Here is a 21,334-nt window from a genome sequence, read left to right on the forward strand (position 1 = left end):
CAGACCAAATATTTATTTATTTACTTTTACTTATTTAGTTTTAACTTTTATTTTAGGGTCAGGGGTATATGTACAGATTTGTCATATAGGTAAACTTGTGTCATGGGGGTTTGATGTACAGATTATGATGTTGTCACCCAGGTACTAAGCTTAGTAATCAATAATTATTTTTTTCTGATCCTCTCCCTCCTCCCACTGTCCACCTTCAGGTAGGCAATGGTGTCTGTTGTTCCTCTTTCTGTGTCCATGTGTTCTCATCATCTAGCTCCCACTTATAAGTGAGAACATGTGGCATTCGGTTTTCTGTTCCTGTGTTAGTTTGCTAAGGATAATGGCCTCCAGCTCCTTCCATGTTCCTGCAGAATACATGATCTTGTTCTTTTTTATGGCTGTGTAGTATTCCACTGTATATATGTACCACATCTCCTTTATCCAGTCTATCATCGATGGGCATTTAGGTTGATTCAATGTCTTTGCTGTAATGAATAGTGCATGAATGTGCATGTGCATGTGTCTTTATGGTAGAATGATTGATATTCCTTTGGGTATATTCCCAGTAATGGGATTGCTGGGTTGAATGTTCTGTTTTCAGCTCTTTGAGGAATTGCCACACTGCTTTCCACAATGGTTGAACTAATTTACACTCTCACCAACAGTACATGAGCATTCTCCTTTCTCTGGCAACCTTGCCAGCTCTGTTATTTTTTGACATTTTGACAATAGCCATTCTGACTGGTGTGAGATGGTATCTCATTGCGGTTTTGATTTGCATTTCTCTAGTGATGAGTGATGTTGAGCTTTTTTTCATGTACTTATTGGCTCCATGTATGTTTACTTTTGAAAAGTGTCTGTGCATGTCCTTTGATTATTTATTTATTTATTTAATTTATTTTTTGAGATGGAGTCTCGTTGTTGTTGCCCAGGCTGGAATGCAATGGTGCGATCTTGGCTCACTGCAACCTCTGCCTCTCAGGTTCAAGCGATTCTCCTGTCTCATCCTCCTGAGTAGCTGGGATTACAGGTGTGTGCCACCATGCCTGGATAATTTTTTTTTTGTATTCTTAGTAGAGACAGTGTTTCACGATGTTGGCCAGGCTGGTCTCAAACTCCTGACCTCAGGTGATCCGCCCGCCTTGGCCTCCCAAAGTGCTGGGATTACAGGCATGAGCCACCACCCCCAGCCCTTTGACCACTTTTTAGTGGTGGTGTTTGTTTTGTGCTTGTAAATTTCAGACAAAATATTTAAAAGCAACGGTTTTAGGCACTGAACAACAGGCAGTCTAGGTCTGTGTCACTGAGAGAAGGAAAACGAAGAACGCTCTGGGTTTCCAAGCCATAGCATGGGGAGGGGAAACCCAAAGCGCTTGATAACTTCCTGAGTGAACTCAAGATAGAGCTAGGAGTTCAAGGAGTCCAAGGGGGTAGAATTTATGGGATGGGGGAACTGGAGAGTAGAGACCTTCCTGGGGAGATAACTCCAGAAATCAGGAGAGGGGTGCTCTTATGTCCTTGGTTCTGGGTTCTGTGCATTTGCCAGAGGTAACTTCCTGAAGCCAAGGAGAGAACCACCAAAAAGAGTGGGTAGAACAATTCCTAGATCTCACATAGGGCTGGGATAGCTCATGTGACCATGGACAACCCTCATAAGAGACCAGCCATGGGGTAGGATCCTCAGAAGAGTATAGCTGTAGGAGTGGGGATAAGTTATCCCTAGATGAAAGACTGCTGCTTTGACACTGCCCTAAGAAAACATAAAAACAAGATTTGAAAGCTACAATTGGTTCTAAGTAACTTAACTGTTTGCTAGAACAAAACTCAACACTATTTAAAGGACTACAACAAAACTGAGCAACCAAAAGTAAAACTGTTTTTCTTATAAGGTTAAACGTACATTTATCGGATCCAGCAGTCCCACACTGAGGTAGTTATTCAAGAAAAATGAAAATGATATTCACACAAAGACTTATACTGAATTATTATTATTATTATTACTATTATTTTTGAGATGGAGTTTCACTCTTGTCACCCAGGCTGAAGTGCAATGGTACGTTCTTGGCTTACTGCAACCTCTGCCTCTTGGGTTCAAGTGATTCTCCTGCCTCAGCCTCCTGAGTAGCTGGGATTACAGGTGCCTGCCACCACGCCCAGCTATTTTTGTATTTTTAGTAGAGACGGAGTTTCACCATGTTGACCAGTCTTGAACTGGTCTTGAACTGACCTCAGGTGATCCGCCCGCCTCCACCTGCCAAAGTGCTGGGATTACAGGCATGAGCCACTGCTCCTGGACTATATTGAATTTTTTACAGTGGTTTTACTCAATGTACCTCCAAACTGGGAAGAATTCAAATATCCACCAAATAGTGAATGGATATCAAGCAGTGTTACTTCCACATACAAGGGAATGCTACTCAAGAGTAAAAATAAATTTACTACCGATGTACACCACACCATAGATGAATTTCAAAACCACAATGCTGAGCGAAATTAGTCAGGAATGAAAGGTTACATAGTGTATGATCCCACTGATATAAAATTCTAAAAAAGGCAAAACTATAGTGATGGAAAGCAGAACTTGGTTGCAGGGGGCTGGAAGGGGGTTGGGTGTGGGGTGGGAGAGGGAATGATGCCAAAGAAGCAGTTTTCAAGTGATGGAAATCTTCTATTTCATAATTGTAGTGGTTGTGTATAATTTGACAAAACTCATTGACTTGCACACTTAGAATTGGTTAATTTTATTCTACGCAAATTATACCTCAATAAAGCAGATTAATAAAAATGTTCATGCCCTCTGGCTACAGAATTTTACTTCTCAGAAGGTATCCCAAGGAAATATTCAGAATGTGGACAAGGATTTATGAACAAGGATGGCCTTCAAAGAATTGTTCCTTATGGTGAAAAATTATATACAAGCAAAATATCCAATTGTAGAGGTGGGATGAAATAATGATGATATGTGCATAGGATGGATTGCTGGGCAAATTATTAAAATAATTTAATGACCTGGGAAAAATACTCATGATGAAATGCCTGCTGAAAGACAAAATGTGAGCTAGGAGTGCAGATACCTGTGTTGAATCCTGGCTGTGCCACAAATGGCTGTGTGATGTTGGGAAAATGCTTAGCCTCTCTAATCCTTGATTTTCTCATCCCTACAATGGAGATGCAAGTAACACCTATTGTACAGGTTGCAGTCAGGATTAAATACAATAACACTAGTAAAATTCTTAGCATTTGGCATGTGACAAACATGGTAAATGCTAGTGAAGATTATTTGCTATGACCAAAGTCCATAAATGGCAGGACAGTTGTCTAAAATTCTCTGTAAAGGATAAGACAGAAATATACAAGCTTGTTTAGCGTGGTCATCTTTAGGCTATGGAAAGGTAGTTTATGTTATTTTTTCTCCTTATACTTGTCTTTATTTTTCAACTGTTCTGTAATAAGGATGTGTTACTTGTAGAATCAGGATCAAACCAATAAGCGTTGTAAAGAAGAGTTTCCTTTGCATTCCTGAAATTCTAAAAATGTATATAGAAGCATCATTCTAGACACAGAGTATTGATTAGGGGGTATAAGGTGGAGATGTGAGGAATACAAGGATGGGGAAAATATGATTCTTGCTTTCAAAGTGTTAGGTGGGCATGGTGGCTCACACCTGTAATCCTGGCACTTTGGGAGGACCAAGTGGGCAGATCACTTGAGGTCAGAAATTGGAGACCAGCTTGGCCAACATGGTGAAATCCTGTCTCTACTAAAAATTAGCCCAGCATGGTGGTGTGCACCTGTAATCCCAGCTAGTAGCCTCCCTAGTAGGGAGGCTGAGGCAGGAGAATCACTTGAACCCAGGAGGTGGAGGTTGCAGTGAGCTGAGATCGTGCCACTGCATTCCAGCCTGGCTGACAGCGAGACTCTGCCTCAAAACAAACAAACAAACAAGAAAAACAAACAAACAAAATAAAAACAACAACAAAAAAACAAACCCAAAGTGTTTGCAACATACTTGGGTATATACAGTTGTAAAACATAGAAACAAATAATCCTAACACAAAATGGAAAGGACAAGCAGCAAGATCTGCAGAGGTACAAGTAGTACAACAGAAGTGCTGTGGCAATGCCCTAGAAGGAAATGTTGGCGTTGCCTGGGAGCAATGGGATGGCTTCCCAGAGAATGAGTGATCAAGCCCAGCTGGGAGATGAACAGCACTCCTTGTGGAGGGCACTGCATGAGCAAAGCTCTGGAGTTGAGAATGTGCAGACCATCTTCAGAGGATGATGAGTTGACTGTTGAGGCTTGATTGCGGGGTGTGTATGACAGAGGGGAGGGGGAAGATAGAGGCAGCCAAGCTCATGAAAGGTCTTGGTTCTAGTTTTGGGGCAGTGACCACGTGTCAGCACTGTTCTGAGCACTTCACAAGTGTTTACACTTTTAAACTTACGAAACCCTGAGTCAGGCAGTATTTCAAGCTCCGTTTTACAGAGAGCAAACCGAAGCATAGACACAGGAACAGATTCGGTCACGCTCCCTACAGCTAGTAGGTGGCAAAACCGGGACTCAAATCCAGGCAGTGTGGCTCCCGGTCCCTGACTCCTTGACACAGCCCTGCACTGTGTAGATCAGGCTTGGATATTTTCCCTTTGCAATAGGAGGCCATGGATGGTTTCATACAGGAACTAAAAAGTGACTTTGGCGAAGACGTAATCCTGTTCTCTACATCAGAGTAATTGCTTTCTCTTTCTTTCCTACACAAAAAGATGTTTGGGAAGAAACCAAAGGTGATCTGCTGTACAGGGGATAGGAGATGTGGATTTAACCCTTCAACTCTGACCCTCTAGGAGAAGCAAGACGTTTCTATTCCGTGCTGTGGATTTCTTGTCTTAATAAAGTTGGAGCTGGAAGGAGGAGGAGAAGAAAAGGGAGTGTTTCTAAGTGGGGATAAAAAAATCCCCACAAAACCCTGAAATTTCATCTCAGCCTCAAGTGGAGATTAACCATGCCAAAAATCTATGTTATTGATAACAATAATAATGACGATTATTATATTTTATTTTTCAATCCTGGTAATTATTGTACATTAAATCATTAGCATTCATTATTCCTACAATGTGTAATTAGGACAATGGTGGATAGATTGCTCTTGACTGTAATGAAGTTTTTATGATTGTAATTTATTGGCATCAAATTACCTTTCTTAAAATGAATCTGAACATCGCATTCTTAATTCTGGGGAGGGGGTGGCAATTATTTTTAATTAATGTTTCTTGTTTGTGCCACACAGGGGGAGCTGTCTGACCAAGCCAATTCTCTGGGTCTGCAAGGAAGTTAACCAAGAAGAGCAAAGACATTCTTGAATCAGTATCTATCACGAAACATTTTCCTTTTTCCTGTCCCCCACCCTGGTTCCATCTCCCCTCCTTCAAGGCAGTGGCCACAGGAAAAAAAACACCCAACCATTTACCATATGATTAGCCGTGGAGATGGGAGATGATGATGCAGATTGTTTAAGTCAATTTGTTGCTAGGTTTGAGGAGAATATTTTTTTCTTCCTTCAGAAATGGCTTAATTGGGCTGGGTGCAGTGGCTCACACCTGTAATCCTAGCACTTTGGAAGGCTGAGGTGGGCGGATCGCTTGAGCCCCGCAGTTCAAGACCAGCCTAGGCAACATGGCAAAACCCCGTCTCTACAAAAAATACAAAAATTAGCTGGGTGTGGTGGTGAGCACCTGTAGTGCCAGCTACTAGGCAGGCTGAGGTGGGAGGATGGCTTGAGCCTGGGAGGTAGAGGTTGCAGTGAGCCAAGATCACATCATTGCATTCTAGCCTTGGTGACAGAGCCAGACCCTGTCTAAAAAAAGAAAGAAAGAAATGGCTCAATTGCCAGCCTGTGCCTCGGGGACTATGTGTATGTGTCGGGTGGGGGTGGTTAGGCAGTGGCTCTTGGTTTTGTTGTCTGTAAATTTTATTGTGATGATTCATATAAGATGGCAAGCTCTTCTCTCTCACCATCCCCACCCAACAATTGGCTAAAGTGGCCTCTCCAAAGATATGAATCTACTTCTTGTTTCTAGAAAGGCCAAGTGAGAAGTCTTGGGGCACGTGTTTCTACTGTTGTAATATGAAGTTGCCTGTATTTGACTGGATTTGACCTACAAAAAGGGCAATTTATTTGTTCAAACAAATCTATCCATCAGGATGGTAATCAATGAAATAACTCCTTTCCAAAGATGTTGATTAGCAGGGACAGAAAGGCCATTCGTTTTTAGGCAATTGAGTGAGCAAGAAGAGTGTTTGTAAAGAAGGAGTATAAGGAGAGAGGAGGGGGCAGACTGAGGGCTACACAGAGAAGAAGTGGCCTGGAGAGAGGGACTGACTTACTTATCAACCATCCTACACCAAGCATAGGCCAGGCCCTTTCTGTGCGCATGTTCAAGGTGATAAGTGGCACTACCCTGGATCTCTCTGACTTCCAGACACCTGCACTTTCTACTGTTCCAGAAATGGACAGCTATCAGTCATTCACGTCTTAGACTAGACACAAGACCAGCCTGATCTTTTGCCTCCTAAACTTGATCTTGGTTTCCTGGTAAAGGAACATTAGGCTTTACTGAGCTGAAAGGGAAGTAGTTCTAGATCCTGAAGACTAAGTTTCTACTGCCCCTATAGCCAGACCAAAGGGGCAGATGTCTACTTCATCTGTGATGGTGACATTCTACACCCTGGTTTGAACAGGGAGACTTTTGCCCTGTCCAGGAGGGATCTGGTGTCATGTCTGTGCTGAGATTCCAGGAGAACACACAGCCTTTGATACTCTGTATGTGTAAGGGGCTTGTGACATTTACAGTTGTCTGGTGAATATTGTTAAGGAGGACTGAATTCAGGGTAGGCACTTCTGTGGTTGGTGGTGGCTGGGGCAGGGCTTGGATCTGTGGTCAGGACTCAAGGGACCCTGACAAGTTACTACAACCAGCACCTTGGGTCCAAATTAGTTGACAGCACCCATGGATAAAGACATGGTCTTCTAGGAGATGCTGAGGGCCCCCTGGCTCCATGGAGATGTGATATTGAGGGTCTGGGATGGGCGCAATTTTCAGCACCAAGGACAGAGGCCAAGCCAAGCCAGGACCGGGGACCTTCTAAGGTGAGCTATACATAATCCTATAGTTTTTAGAGATCTCCTGGTGTCATTTTGTGCAAGCTTCTTCAGTTGGCTTTCCTCTTTCTTGCCTCTCAGGGCAAGAATCTTGATTCTTGGATTCTGATATCTTATTCTAGCTCTGTCACTTATGAGCTGGGAAAGTTTATAGAATGGGTTAATAATTGGTTGGCTTGAAGATTAATGAAATCCTGCCTATAAAAAAGCAAAGCAAGGTACCTGGTAAAGTAAGTGCTCAATAAGGGGCATTTGTGGCTATTATTCTGGAGGTGGAGTTGGTAGCTATGATTAATAATAATGATGATAGCAACCTCCACTTATCGAGTCCTTACTATATCCTAGGCTCTGTCTTAAATGCTGTAAATGCAATACTTCACTCATTATCTATAACAACCCTGTTACAGATGAGAAATTGAGGCACAGAAAGGCTAAGAAACTTGGCCAAGGTCACGCAACTGGTAAGTGGTAGAAATGGGATTTGAATGAACCCATGTGAGTAGAGAGTATAACGCTTATACTATTATGTCAATGGCCTCAATAGTTCAGCTATGAACATTCAACAGCTGGAAAAATAATAATAATTACTATTATTATCATCATCACTACCACCAGTTCCAACATCATTTATCTATTACTATTAATTATTAATTGATTCTCTACCTTCTCCCACCTCTTTCAAGAAGTTTGATCAAGGGACATGATGGGCTAAGCAGGAAGGTGCCATGACAGAAGGAAAAGATTTCCTAGGAAAAGCATGAGGCATGGTGCTGGGCACCTTGGAGGATGTAAATACAGGTCCCAAATTTGGGGGACTTCAAAGCCTAGTAGAAGAGGATTTTTTCCCCTTTTCATGTGGGTGGTTTTCTAGTGAAAACTGAAAACCTTTTAGATAAATTCTTTTAAAAAGCTGTAACACTTAGTAGGGAAGGTAGACAGTTAAACAAATAAGCACAGCACTAAGGTATAAACTACCACAGGTAAGATACGAAATGCTATGGGGAATCAGGAAGACAGCTATTTTCAGTTAGGAGTTAACTTTACGGAGGTCTGAGGGAGGAAGACTCTGAACTAAGCATGCAAATACAGGCAAGACTGGGACATCGTGCCAATGAAGAGATGTTGGAAACAAAGCAGCCTGGACTGAGGCTCTTTCCTTCCTCCTCTTCCTCATTTTCTCCATCCTCCTCTCCATCTTGTCTTTCTTCCTTCTCTTTCTCCTTTCTGTTCTTATTCTTCTCTTCTTCCTCCTCCATTTCTTTCCCTTCTCTTCTTTCTTCCCTTTGTCCTTCCTTCTCCTTTCTCTTTCTCTTCTTCTTATTCCTCCTTTTCTTCCTTCTCTTCCTCTTCCTTCCACCTTCTCCTAATTATTTTATAATAATCAATTGACTCACCATATTAGAGAATCAGCCAAAGTCTGAGGACATGAATGCTGGTAAGCCTTCCTTCCAGCTGTTTGCTTCACACTTCAGCCTTGGAGTGGAAATGCAACTCTAAGTGGAAATTGGGGTAAATTCTATTGTGGGTGAGGCAGCGTTTTTGCCAAGGAGGACAAAGCTTAATACCTACACTCAGGAAAGGCAATTAGAAGAATAAATCTGGTCAACCAGACCTTGGCACAGACCCAGCCCTGTCCTATTCTCTCTGTGTAACCTTCAGCAAATAGCTATACATCTGTTTCCACCTCCGTAAGATGAGGGTAAATTGGGATTCTCTCTTCAAGGGGTTGTCATGAAGGTTAAATGAAATAATCGATGTGAATGTATTTAGCATCATACCCAGCACATAGTAGATGCTAAAAAAATGTTCACTTCCCCATCTCCTTTAATTAATGAATCTCTATATTTAAAATGGGGTCTGTGGCTTTGGAGCGGGAGCGAGTCATGATGGGGTTGCGCCGGCAGAAGAGATGGAAGGCAGGAGAGAAGATCGCATTTCTGATGGGGTGAAGGTGGGCAGTGTAAATCTAATTTCTTGGCAAAAGCTGCAATTTGCCAGCCCTTTTAATTATTATTTTTATTATGGATACAAATTAAAAATAAACTGTGTGTCTCAATCACAGCAGGAATTAAAATTGTTCCCTAATTGTTATCTTTGAATCAATCTAGCTTCCATTAGCTTTGCTTCTCAAGGTATAATTGAGGTGTGTGTGCGTGTGCGTGTGTGTGTGTGCCTGTGTGTGTGTGAGCATGCATATGTGTCTCCTTGGTTTGTGGGGAAGGCACCTTCCTTCATTTGATGCACTCCGTTGTCTTCCAAATTCCAGTTTCCTTTTTCCTTCCCCTTTGCTAAAGGCCTTGAGTGGCAGCAGAGTTGGTGAGGCTTGAACAATAGATCCCTGTCCCTATCCCACTATCCCTAAAATTTTTGTTTCAAAAATCAACATACTTTCTACGATACTGGGGGGGCATTTTTTGATTGGGTTGAAGGTGGGAGAAGAGTGATCTACAATCAATACGTTGGGGATGGCTAAGCTCAATTTCTTCCTGAATATAGGGCTCTAGACTTTGAATTCTCTAGACGAGAAACAGGGCTTCTTGTTCATCGTGTTCTTGGCTATATTCCTGGCACCTAGAACAGTGTCTGGTACATGGTCAGTTCTCATTAAATATTGACTGATTCAACTCAATCAAGCATGTTGTACTAGAAGAAAATATGCGAAATGCATAGTACACAAATAACATGATCCCTGGTATATAGATAGTGGTAGTGATCAATAACACACAGCTCCTGTTCTTTTTATCACAGATACCCAAGCTCAGATGGACCCGAGACAATTTTTCCTCTTAAATTTTATTTTAATATTTGCAGTCTTACTAGTTGCCACTTATCAAGCTCTTGCTATATATACTTGATGCTTTACATGTGGTATTGTGAATTCTCAGGCACTCTTACTGTACCCATTTTACAGATAAGGAAACTGAGGCTCAGAGAGATGAAATCACTTGTGCAAGCTCACACAGCTGGTAAGTGATGAGGCTGGGATTCAAACTCAGATCTGCCAGGCTCCTAAACATCTATGATCTCTCTTGTCACCATCCTTCCCTACCTTATGATCAACAACTGTTTACATTTTATTTTATTATTTTATATTTTTGGACACAGCATCTCTGCTGCCCAGGCTGTAGTGCAGTGGCACCATCATAGTTCACCACAGCCTCAAATTCCCGGGCTCAAGTGATTCTCCTGCCTCAGCCTCCCAAGTAAATGGGACTACAGGCACCTGCCACCACACCCGGCTAATTTTTGTATTTTCAGTAGAGATGGGGTTTTGCCATGTTGGCCAGGCTAGTCTCAAACTCTCAATCCCAAGCGGTCCACCTGCCTTGGCCTCCCAAAGGGCTGGGACTACAGGCATGTGTCACCATGCCTGGCTAATTTTTGTTTATCTTTTTGCAGAGATGGGGCGGGGGGTGGGGTGTCTCGCTACATTGTTCAGGTTGGTCTCGAACTCCCAGCCCAAGCAATCACCCCACCTTGGACTCCCAAGGTACTGAGATTACAGGTGTGAGCCACTATGTCCAGCGTCCCACTTATTGATTTCTTCCAAGTAAGCAAGCTAAGTATTGTTGGCCTTACTCTTCATATGAAGAAAATGAGGCCCCAAGAAAATTCTTAAGACTTGTTTGGGGGTGGGAGGTATCACATGCATGAAGACCTCATGCTAGTGGCCAGTGTACCACGTATGCATCCTAACCAGGGCATCACCCATTCCCTCCTGTGCTGGGCATCCAATACAATGGAAATTTAAAAATGAGAACCTTGGGCCAGGCAAAGTGGCTCATGCCTGTAATCCCAGCCCTTTGGGAGGCCAAGGCAGGTGGACCGCTTGGGGTTGAGAGTTTGAGACCAGCCTGGCCAACATGGCAAAACCCCATCTCTACTGAAAATACAAAAATTAGCCAGGTGTGGTGGCAGGTGCCTGTAGTCCCATTTACTTGAGAGGCTGAGGCAGGAGAATTGCTTGAACCTGGGAAGTGGAGGCTGCAGTGAACCGAGATCGTGCCACTGCACTCCAGCCGGGGCGACAGAGAGAGACTCTGTCTCAAAAATAAAATGAAATATAAATAAAAATGAGAACTTCAAAAAAAGGACTTTAAATCTAATAAATAAAGTTCATATAGAGAGACCAGAGTGGCTGCATTGTGCTTTCAGCAAGAAACTGAGCTGAGGTTGTATCACTAAGAAAGGGGTGCTTTTCCAAGTGCTACACCTGGAAAGAATGAAGCATTTGTTCGTTCATGCTTGCATTAATATTCTTTGAGCACCTGTGATGTGTCAGGTCTGCACGAAGATCTAGGAATACAGCAGGAAACAAAAGAGCCAGCCCCTGCCCTCAGGAGTTTATGAGCAAGGGGGAGAGACAGATTCAAAAAATATTCCCATAAGCATATAATTACAAACTGTGATAAAACGTAGGAGGAAAAAGTACAGGGAATAACTAGAGATTATATAATAACAAGGGGACCCAATATCCCAGTGAGGGTGGGGCCGTGTGTGTTCAGGAAGGCTGAGGCATGTTTGAGCATCGATGTGGAGGAAGAGTTAACTAGGTGGCTCTTCTAGGCAGAAGGCATTGGTTGCAAATGAGTCCAGGAAAAGGGACCAAGGCATCTTCCAGGAACAGAAGAGCAGCTGTGAATGGGGCTTAGAGGATGGGGGACAAGTGTGAGACTAACCCCGGAAAGGTAGACAGGGGCCAGATCCACAGGGCTTTGAGGCCAAGGTGTGATGGCAACAGGGATCTACTGAAAATCTTGAGGCCAAGAGATACTTTAATTGGATTTGTGTTTAAAAGACTGAGGTGAGAAGATCACTTGAGGCCAAGCATGGTGGCTCACGCCTGTAATCCCGGCACTTTGGGAGGCCGAGGTGGGCTGATCAGTTGAGGTCAGGAATTTGAGACCAGGCTGGCCAACATGGTGAAACCTCATCTTTACTAAAAATACAAAAATTAGCGGGGTGTGGTAACACATGCCTGTAATCCCAGCTCCTTGGGAGGCTGAGGCAGGAGAATTGCTTGAACCCAGGAGGCAGGGGTTACAGTGAGCCAAGATCGCGCCACTGCACTCCAGCCTGGGTGACAGAGCGAGACTCCATGTCAAAAAAAAAAAAAAAAAAAAGATAACTTGAGGCCAGGAGTTCAAGACCAACCTGGGCAACATAAAAAGACCCTATCTCTATTTAAAAAAAGAAAAAAGAAAAAGATGAGCTGGCCATGGTAATGCACACCTGTAGTGCTAACTACTTAGGGGACTGAGGTGGGAGGATCACTTGAGCCCAGGAGTTCGAGGCTGCAGTGAGCCATGTTTGTGCCCCTGCACACCAGCCAGAGTGACAGAGTGAGAGTCAGTCTCAAAAGAAAAGAAGCTCATTAAAAGGACACTCAGAGCAGCTCTTCTTGTGTTTTGGTATCTTGAGAATCTGTTTTGAAATGAGAAAGAAGGATCCATTCTAGCAAGGGTGCTAAAATAGACTGATGGTGTGTGAGGAGGAGGTTTGCCTAGAATACTTTATGGAACACCAGTGGATTGAGGACAGCATTCATGGCCATCATTTTAATTTGGAAAGTTTTCTATGTGCCATCATAGTTTTGGGAGTCATCTGTGGTGGTCATTAGGGCTGTTTCCGAATGCTTTGTTCTCTGCCTTCCAGGCATGTGGCAGGAATGAGCTTCTGTGATCACTTGAAGGAGGCCAGTCAAAAAGATCACACTGTCATATCTAGGCTGAGTCTTTATGAATACTTACCTTTGCAGTCATGGAAAGTTGGGCCCAGATGATGCCTCCAAACACCTGGGTCCTCAAGTGACCCCCTACAGTCAAAGCCTCCTTGAGAACCCACAGTAAAACAAGACTGAGTGAGAAACAAACTGTTGGGGCTGTTTGTTACTGTAGCATAACCTCGCCTTCCCTGACACATACAAAAGCTCTCCCACACGCTGCTCTGCCCACTGCCCACATCCCTCCTCAACCCCTCTCTCAGGAGGCTGCAGCCCCACCCGTAAGCCACATTCCTTCCAACCCCAAGGCTTTCATACTTGCAGTTGCCTCCAACCTATACAACCTTCTTTCTCTCGTCTCTTGGCAAATCCCTGCACCTCCTTCAGGTCTCAGTTTCAGTGTCTCATCTCCCTGTTGGAGGTTTCAGAGGACATGAGATTTTCAGAGCACTGACCCCAGTATGTGATCACATCTTTATTTGTTTTTTTTTTTTTGAGACAGGGGATTGCTCTGTCACCCAGGCTGGAGTGCAGTGGTATGATCACAGTTCACTTGCAGCCTCAACCTCCTGGGCTCAAAGCCTCCTCCCTCCTCAGCCTCCCAAGTAGCTGGGACTACAGGTGCATGCCACCATGCCCAGTTAATTTTTAAATGTTTTGTAGAGATGGGGGGGTCTCACTATGTTGCCTAGGCTGGTCTCGAACTCTTGGCCTCAAGCGATCCTCCAGTCTCAGCCTCCCAAACTGCTAGGAATACAGGTGTGAGCCACTGTGCCCAGCATCTAATGCTTTTTGAATGAATAAATAGACGAATGAAAGAAACCCATGTGATCTTGAATTGCCCCTCCCAGTATGGAGGAAAGAAGGCCCCGGACTTCCATTCCCCTTATCTTTGGCCAATTCCCCTTTCTGACCTAGGGTCACATTATGACATTCATGGGTTCTTTTTTCCATAAAAAAATTAAAAAATATATTTTATGACTGTGTAGGTATAAACATGAACATAATCCAGTCTAGATTCATTAATATATATACACATTATTATTATATTCATGTTTTCTTTTGATTTAAAAGAAATTGACATTAAAACATTCAATTAACATTAGAACATTTATACGGACCCCTTGAAGTATTGCGAGCCCTAAGCACTGTGCTTCCTGTGCCTAATGGATAAGTTGGTCCCTTCTGACCCAATTCCCTGTTCATTCCTTCCTTCCTTCCTTCCTTCCTTCATTCATTCATTGAGCAAGAATTCATAGAGCAGCGTCTCAATGCAGAGACCAGCACCAATCTTTGGCATGGGGGTGCTGGGATCCCAGACCCTGGGATCCCATCGTAGGCAGAAGTAGCCACTGTCTCCTTTTTTTCTGTCTCTGATATTCTAGTGGGGGAGATAAGCACTGAACAAGTGCAACAAGAAATAAATGTGTAAGTGATTCATACGTAATGTGTTTACACATTTATTTATAAATGTATTTATACCTTATGAATTATAAATGATAATGTTTCACACATTTATTGTAAATTACCAAGTTCCAGTGTCTTTGGAAGGCCAAGAACAAGGAAGTGTGAGGTGGTCTGTGGGAGAAGGAGGGTTGCTTGAGGAAGACTTCCCCAGTCGGAGCTGCAAGTTAACTGTGCCAGGAGGGTGGGGAAGCGCATCCCAGGCAGAGGCCTGGCATGAGCAAGGGTCCTGAGGCAGGACACAGTAGAGCATCTTTGAACAACTTCTCCACCAGCTTCTTCAGCATCATCAGAAAGCCACAACCATCCCTTAGGACTTCCGGATCCTCACTTTCTCTCCAGGCCTATCCCAAACAGTTTGCAGCCTGGTCCACAAGCTCTGAGCATCAGGAGAGCCCAGGAGGGCTGGTTTGATTAGATCACTGTCAGCCAGGGACGGAGGTTAATTGCTATTCTCTTTCTGAGTCTGGCTTGGCCCAGCAGCTTTGCCCACTGCCGTGTGTGTGTGCCTGTGTGTGTGTGTCCGTGTGTCTGTGTGTCTGTAGGTCAGTTTGGCCTCGGGCTGGGCGGAGGCCGAGGGGGCTGGGGGGAGGGTTGCCCAAGATTTTTCTGTGAGTTCTGAGCCTTGTCTTGTCTGGTGTGTAGCAAAGAGGAGTGCTTAACAAGCATTAAGGGACACAAATAATTCCCCTTTTCTCCTCTCCGCCTATTCTTCCCTCTCTCTTTTCTTGTAAATCCTGCTTCTTGCATGTGAATAGCGGAATGGCTTCATCTGGGACCTTTAATCAGATCCCTGGTAGGCTCTAGGAGGGCAAAGTGCCGGAGGGATTACCTTTTATTTTAGGTTTTTCTCCCCTAGTTTTGCCATTCCCCTCTTCCCCTCCCCTGGCTGTGTTTTCCTCCCTGGCGTTTGTTCTCAGCAGAAGTAAGTAAGGAAGGCTTAAAGCGCGGGGGAGGGGGGCTTACAAACTTAAGGGGATCGGGCCCTATTCAGCCGGGCTTGTCCACAGACTTTCTGCTTTTGTTCTCGGGCCATTCTTCAGCTGATTTCTTCACTCCAGCAAAAGCACTTTAATTCCCTTTTAGATACGGAGAATCCGTCCTCTTCCCCTCGCTGCCCCCTCCCTCTCTCCACCCCACACACCCCATTTCACTTTTTCAGACCCTTTATGCTTCGTCCTCGTCCTCCCCAACAAAGACTCAACATCCTCGCAAAGTATTTCTTTCACCGATGGGGGAAGCTCTGGAGAATCAGGGGGAGGGGAAGGGGAAGAGGGAGGAGAAGAGGGGGCTTCTCCGGGACCAGACCCCCAAGCCAGGCCAGAGGAGACCCGTGGCTTCAGACTGCACCCCCTTGGTCTGAGCTTTGCCTTGGTTGGAGAAGAAAGGCACTGATGCCAGCACGAGCGTGTGGAAGGAGAAAATGTCTGAAGGTGTGTCTATGTGGTTGTGACAGGAGGGATAGAGACATCGGAGACCTGGTGTGGGCTTTGTCAGCATTCCTGAAAGGGGCAGGAGGGGTCCCAGAGAAAAGTCCGTGCAAGGAGAGGACACAGGGGCCTCCAGTCTCCGTCAAAATCCCCGAGACCTCCTGGGTGCATCCCAGCGAAGCATCCCCGGGGTACCAGAGGCGCTGGGTCCGGGGCCCTCGCTGGGGCTTTTCAGCAACCAGGGAAAGGTTTGAGACCTGGAGGAAAAGGGTTGGCTGCAAAATGAGGAAAAGAAAACCCCCAATCAAAATTAATAAGTGCCGGATTGCAAGCCTACACAACGTATTTTATGTCAACTGCACTAATTGCTCAATTTGACATTCATAAAAATTTCATTGCATATAAAAACAATTTGTGGGGCAGGTTTTCTTTTTCTTTCCATTCATAACCTGCTTCCGTCTCCCTCCCTCTCACCTTACTTCCCTCCTTCCTAATAACCTAATGAATACCTGTGAACCAGCCACCCATCCCAACACTAGAACGTGCTAGTAACTTCCACTGACTGCACACTCCGATTCTAACGCCCTCCCCCCTTGCAAGGAGTAACCATCTTCCTAAGTTTTTGTCTTTCTCTTTAAAACATAGTCGTTATCACCCATTTATATTCCTAAACAAAGTCCCTCTTTAGTTTGAGTTGATTTTCTCACTCTACCAGCGTCTGTGGGATGGCTGAGCCATCCTACCAAACCATCGATTCAGTGAGTTCCTTACAACCAAATTACAAAAGGAAAATGTGAAAAGTTCTTTCAAACATTTTTTACAGCAAAACCAGCTGTAGGAAATGGGTGTGTTGTGCTTTTAGTGGGTTTCTTAATGATGTAGGGAGGAGCCTTCAAGGTGAGAATGTCTAAGTGCCTGTTAATCACTGAAAGTGGTTCTGCCTCCAATCCTACTTTCATTAGGGGAGTAAGTCTATAGTCAATTACCAGCCTTGGCTTCCCCATCTATGAAATGGGAACAACAAATTAGCTCAGCTTTTTATTGAAAACATAAAAAGTGAGAGCGCGCGCGAGAGAAGCAATCTCACCGACTCGCATCCTAGAAAGATAAAACGAGCTTTCTCATCTTCTCTTCTTTCTGTCTGAGGCTGAGAAAGATGAGTTTCTCTTCTTCAAAATGTCGACAAATCGACGAAGGGCCATTTAAGGGAAAGTGGGCCGGGGCGGTAATAGCCCAATTGGGAGTTTGAACGGCAGAAGGGCTGGCTCCCTCTCCATGCCAGAGGATGGGCAATTACTGCGAGGCATTTTTCGGGCAAAATAGAAGGCAGAGAAATAGCAAGTAGGAGCCCCAATTATCTGGAGTCATTCTCAGGACGAAAAACGCTGTCTCATTCTCCTGCAGCAAACTGTCGGCCAGAGGTGGGGCGGTTAGAGTGGTTAGGAGAAGACGGTGGAGATTCAGCAGGGATAATGTCTGGCCTTTCTTAGTAGGGGTGGAGGAGGACGGAGGGATGGGTGCTTTGGAAGCTGGTGTAGCTTGCATCTCCCTCCTGGCTGCTGTGGGGCACGAGTATGGCATTTTATTCTCTACCTTGTTCCTGTCTCCCACACCTGGCCCCATCACAAATAAATCAAGGGTTCTTTCCCTCTCTGTGCTTTTAGCTAGGCAGACAAAAAGGACAGTGTGTCTCCAGCCACCACAAGGGCTTTAGGCAGTGGTGTGTTGGTAAGATGTTTAACAACCGGCTCTACAAAGAAGCTCTGATTTGTAGAGTTTGTCAATTTCTTCAGTGTAAATATTCCCACCTGACATCACCAGATAGAGTTTGGAAGAGATAGGCAGTAGCATACCGTTATAGAGTAGTTCTACCACCCAGAAATGACAGATAGAAATGACCTCAGAAGCATAGATAGTAGTAAAACGTAGACAAATAATCAGGACATGGTGAGTTTGGAGTGCTTATTACCTTTGCTTTAATATGATTGATTTAATTGTAAGCTTATTTTAGTTAATTTTTAATGGGTGGTTGAACACCCGGCTTGCCAAATTCCTGTACATGTGCTGGTCGGCTCTTGGGAACCAGCTCGAGCCGGCTGCAGCTCACTGCCTGCTTGCAGAATATTCTCTGTTTGCTCAGGGCCTACACACTCCTGTGTGCTTGTCATTGCTACATGATGTCAATCAGCAAATTTATCACTTTGTGATAAAGGAAAATCAATAGGCACTTTCCACTCTTCTCCCTGAAAAACAGCCTTCCAGGGGACCCTGGGAGATTGTGTTTTCAGATCAGGAAAGTGGAGTTTGCTGCATTCCCCTGTCTGGAGCTTATATTTTAGATTGCAAGATTGTGGCCTCGTTCCATGCCCATGTGTTCATTCAATAGCAAACCACGAATGCCTACTGTGTGCCAGCCTCTGGGAGAGGGAGATGGAACGAACTCAGTTACAGGCATTCTTCCCTTTCCAGAGAACCAACAACTCAGGAGCAGATGGCGGGCAAGAAGGCAGCTTCAGCCTCCATGGGTTCCTGCACTTCTCTATGAATCGGGGTTCCTCGGAAAGCCTCCCTTTGAGGACTTGCACTTCCCTCTTGCATCTCCCATTTTCTAACAAGATTTCTTCCCTTTGATCCTTAGACTGTTCCTAAGTTAGTTGATAGACTTAAATATAAAAAAGACTCCTATAACTTAATTGCAGAGTTACCTATGAGATTGGCACAGATCAGAAAGCTGAGAAATACAAAGTGTTGGTGAGGACATGGGGACACAGGAACGCAGCTGCATAGCACATTCTGGCATGACCTAGTCAGATTAAGTCTACAGATACTTCATGCCCCAGTAATTCTACTGCTGGGCATAGAGGACAGGTACATCCCTACCCAGGTCCCTCCTTCTTGCTTCTTGGGGTCACCAAACCGATAAGGGTCTAGGATGGACAGAGATCAACACTGATGGCTTTCTTTGCTTTCATCCACCTCCTGAATCTGTGTCCCCTGCATAAAACCCATTGAATGAGAGAAAAGATAAATTTTTTAACTTTAATTTTTTATTTTTTTAGAGATAAAGTCTCTCTGCTACCCAGGTTGGAGTGCAGTGATGTGATCACAGTTCACTGCAGCCTCAACCTACTAGGCTCAAGCAACCCTCCCAGCCCAGCCTCCCAAGTGACTGGGACTAAAGTTATGCACCACCACATCTGGCTAATTAAAAACAAAACAAAACAAAACACTTTTTTTTTTTTGGGTAGAGATGGGGTCTGGCTATGTTGCCTAGGCTGCCCTTAAACTCCTAGCCTCAAATGATCCTCCTGCCTTGGCCTCCCAAAGTGCTGAGATTTCAGGTCTGGCCACTGTGCCCAGCCCAGAAAAAATTGTTTTAGCTCCCTTTCAGCAATCATAATAAAATTTATTGAGCACTTACTATGCTACATGTGTTATCTCATGGAATCCTCACAACCATTCCAAGAAGGGGGACATATGATTCCTCCCAATTGAAAGTCAAGGAAACTGAGGCTCCGAGACCCACCATTTCTTGCCCAAGGTCACATAATCAGTAGATGCTGGAGCCTGCTGGGGTGTCAGCCCTGTCTGAACCTAGAGCCCATGGGACCTTTCCCCTCACTTGTCAAATTGAGTTACAACTCTCTGTTTATGCGTTCTTGAGGGCATGATCTGGGAACATTCACTGCCTAACCATAGTGTCTGGCATGCCATAGGTGCTCAATAAATGTTTTTTGTTTGTTTGTTTTTGAGGCAGGGTCTTGCTCTGTTGCTCAGGCTGGAGTGCAGTGGTGCAATAATAGCTCACTGCGGCCTCAACCTCCTGGGTTCAAGCAATTCTCCCACCTCAGCCTTTGGAGTAGCTAAGACTATAGGTGTGTGCCACCACGCCCAGCTCATTTTTGTTTATTTTTTGTAGAGATGAGGACTTGCTATGTTGCCCAAGCTAGTCTTGAACTCCTGACCTCAAGTGATCCGCCCACCTTGGTCTCCCAAAATGCTGGGGTTACAGGCATGAGCCACTGTGCCTGGCCTCAATAAATGTATGTGAAGTTAGCAAGGGGTTGAAAGAGAACATTTTTCCTCATCTTGGTATTGGGAGGATTAAAGGAGATAATGGAAACAAAATACTTAACATGTGCTCAATAATTTTTAAAAATTAGGTGTATGATGGTCTTGATCTTCCTGCAAGCTTATAAATAACCAGGTTTTTGGGAAAAGTCCCAAGCATAGGGAGTTGGGAGGGGATTTGGGGAGCAGAAGAAAATACAGTGTGAGGAAATTTTCAACACTGAATTGTTGAGCCCGGGAGCAAATGCACAAATCATGGACCCATAGAAAATCAGGCCTGGCAACAAACATTTAAAAAAATGCTCAACATCACTAAATGATCAGGGAAATATACATCAAAATCACAATGTCTTACTCCTGCAAGAATGGCCATCATCAAAAAATTTAAAAAAAATAGATGCTGACATAGATGCGGTGAAAAGGGAACACGTCTACATTGCTGGTGGGAATGTAAACTAGTACAACCACTATGGAAAACAGTGTGGAGATTCCTTAAAGAACTAAAAGTAGATCTACCATTTGATCCAGCAATCCCACTACTGGGTATCTACCCAGAGGAAAAGAAGTCATTACATGAAAAAGATACTTGCACACACACTCATAGCATCACAATTAGTAATTGCAAAAATATGGAACCAGCTCAAATGCCCATCAATCAATGAGTGCATAAAGAAACTGGTGTGTGTATATATATATATATATATACGGTGGAATACTACTCAGCCATGAAAAGGGATGAATTAATGGCATTTGCAGCAACCTGGATGTGATTGGAGACTATTATTCTAAGGGAAGTAACTCAGGAATGGAAAACCCAACATTGTATGTTTTCACTCGTAAGTGTGAGCTAAGCTATGAGGATACAGAGGCATAAGAATGATACAGTGGAATTTGGGGACTAAGGGGGAAAGGGTGGAAAGGGGGTGAGGGATAAAAGGCTACAAATTAGGTTCAGTGTATACTGCTCGGGTGATGGGTGCACCAAAATCTCACAAATCACCACTAAAGAACTTATTCATGTTACCAAATACCACATGTTTCCCAAAAACCTATGGAAAGAAAAAAAAAAAGAAAAAGAAAATCAGGCCTGGGATGATCCAGTCTTTGCTTCACAGTGATAGAGGAGAAACTGTGGCTCAGAGAGCAGCACTAATACCTGGATGTCTGGCTCCTGGGCCACTTCTTACTGCCACCTGGTTGTCCCATGAGTATCATTCCTCTCCAGAGTGGGAGAATAACTTGCCTACCCCATCAGATTTTTCTCTGACTTCCTTCTCTCCTTTCCTTTCAAGGGCTCGGGAAGAACCAGGCTCCTAAAATTTGACTTGAGCATCCATTGGTGAAGCTGCTTTCCTAGAAAAGAACTGGGTCCAGAGCCTCCTGAAAACTTGAGGTCTCTGTGTAAAGGTGGAGCAGGGGCCATCCCTCCGTGGGGACTGAGGCTGTCTTCTACACATGGCTTAGAGGTCTTATGGTTTCTTTGAGGTCACCTCTGGGCT

General features: G+C 44.2%; 1 non-coding gene across 1 annotated transcript; it reads right to left on the reverse strand.

Annotated features, from left to right (window-relative positions):
• Positions 1-8,006: 8,006 nt before the first annotated feature.
• Positions 8,007-8,069, reverse strand: LOC112436781 (U7 small nuclear RNA). The gene has a single exon (XR_003025475.1). It is a non-coding gene; the product is annotated as a U7 small nuclear RNA (small nuclear RNA).
• Positions 8,070-21,334: the final 13,265 nt, after the last annotated feature.

This window comes from Pan paniscus, chromosome 10, assembly GCF_029289425.2.
Source record: "Pan paniscus chromosome 10, NHGRI_mPanPan1-v2.0_pri, whole genome shotgun sequence".
Classification (NCBI taxonomy): Eukaryota; Metazoa; Chordata; class Mammalia; order Primates; family Hominidae; genus Pan; species Pan paniscus.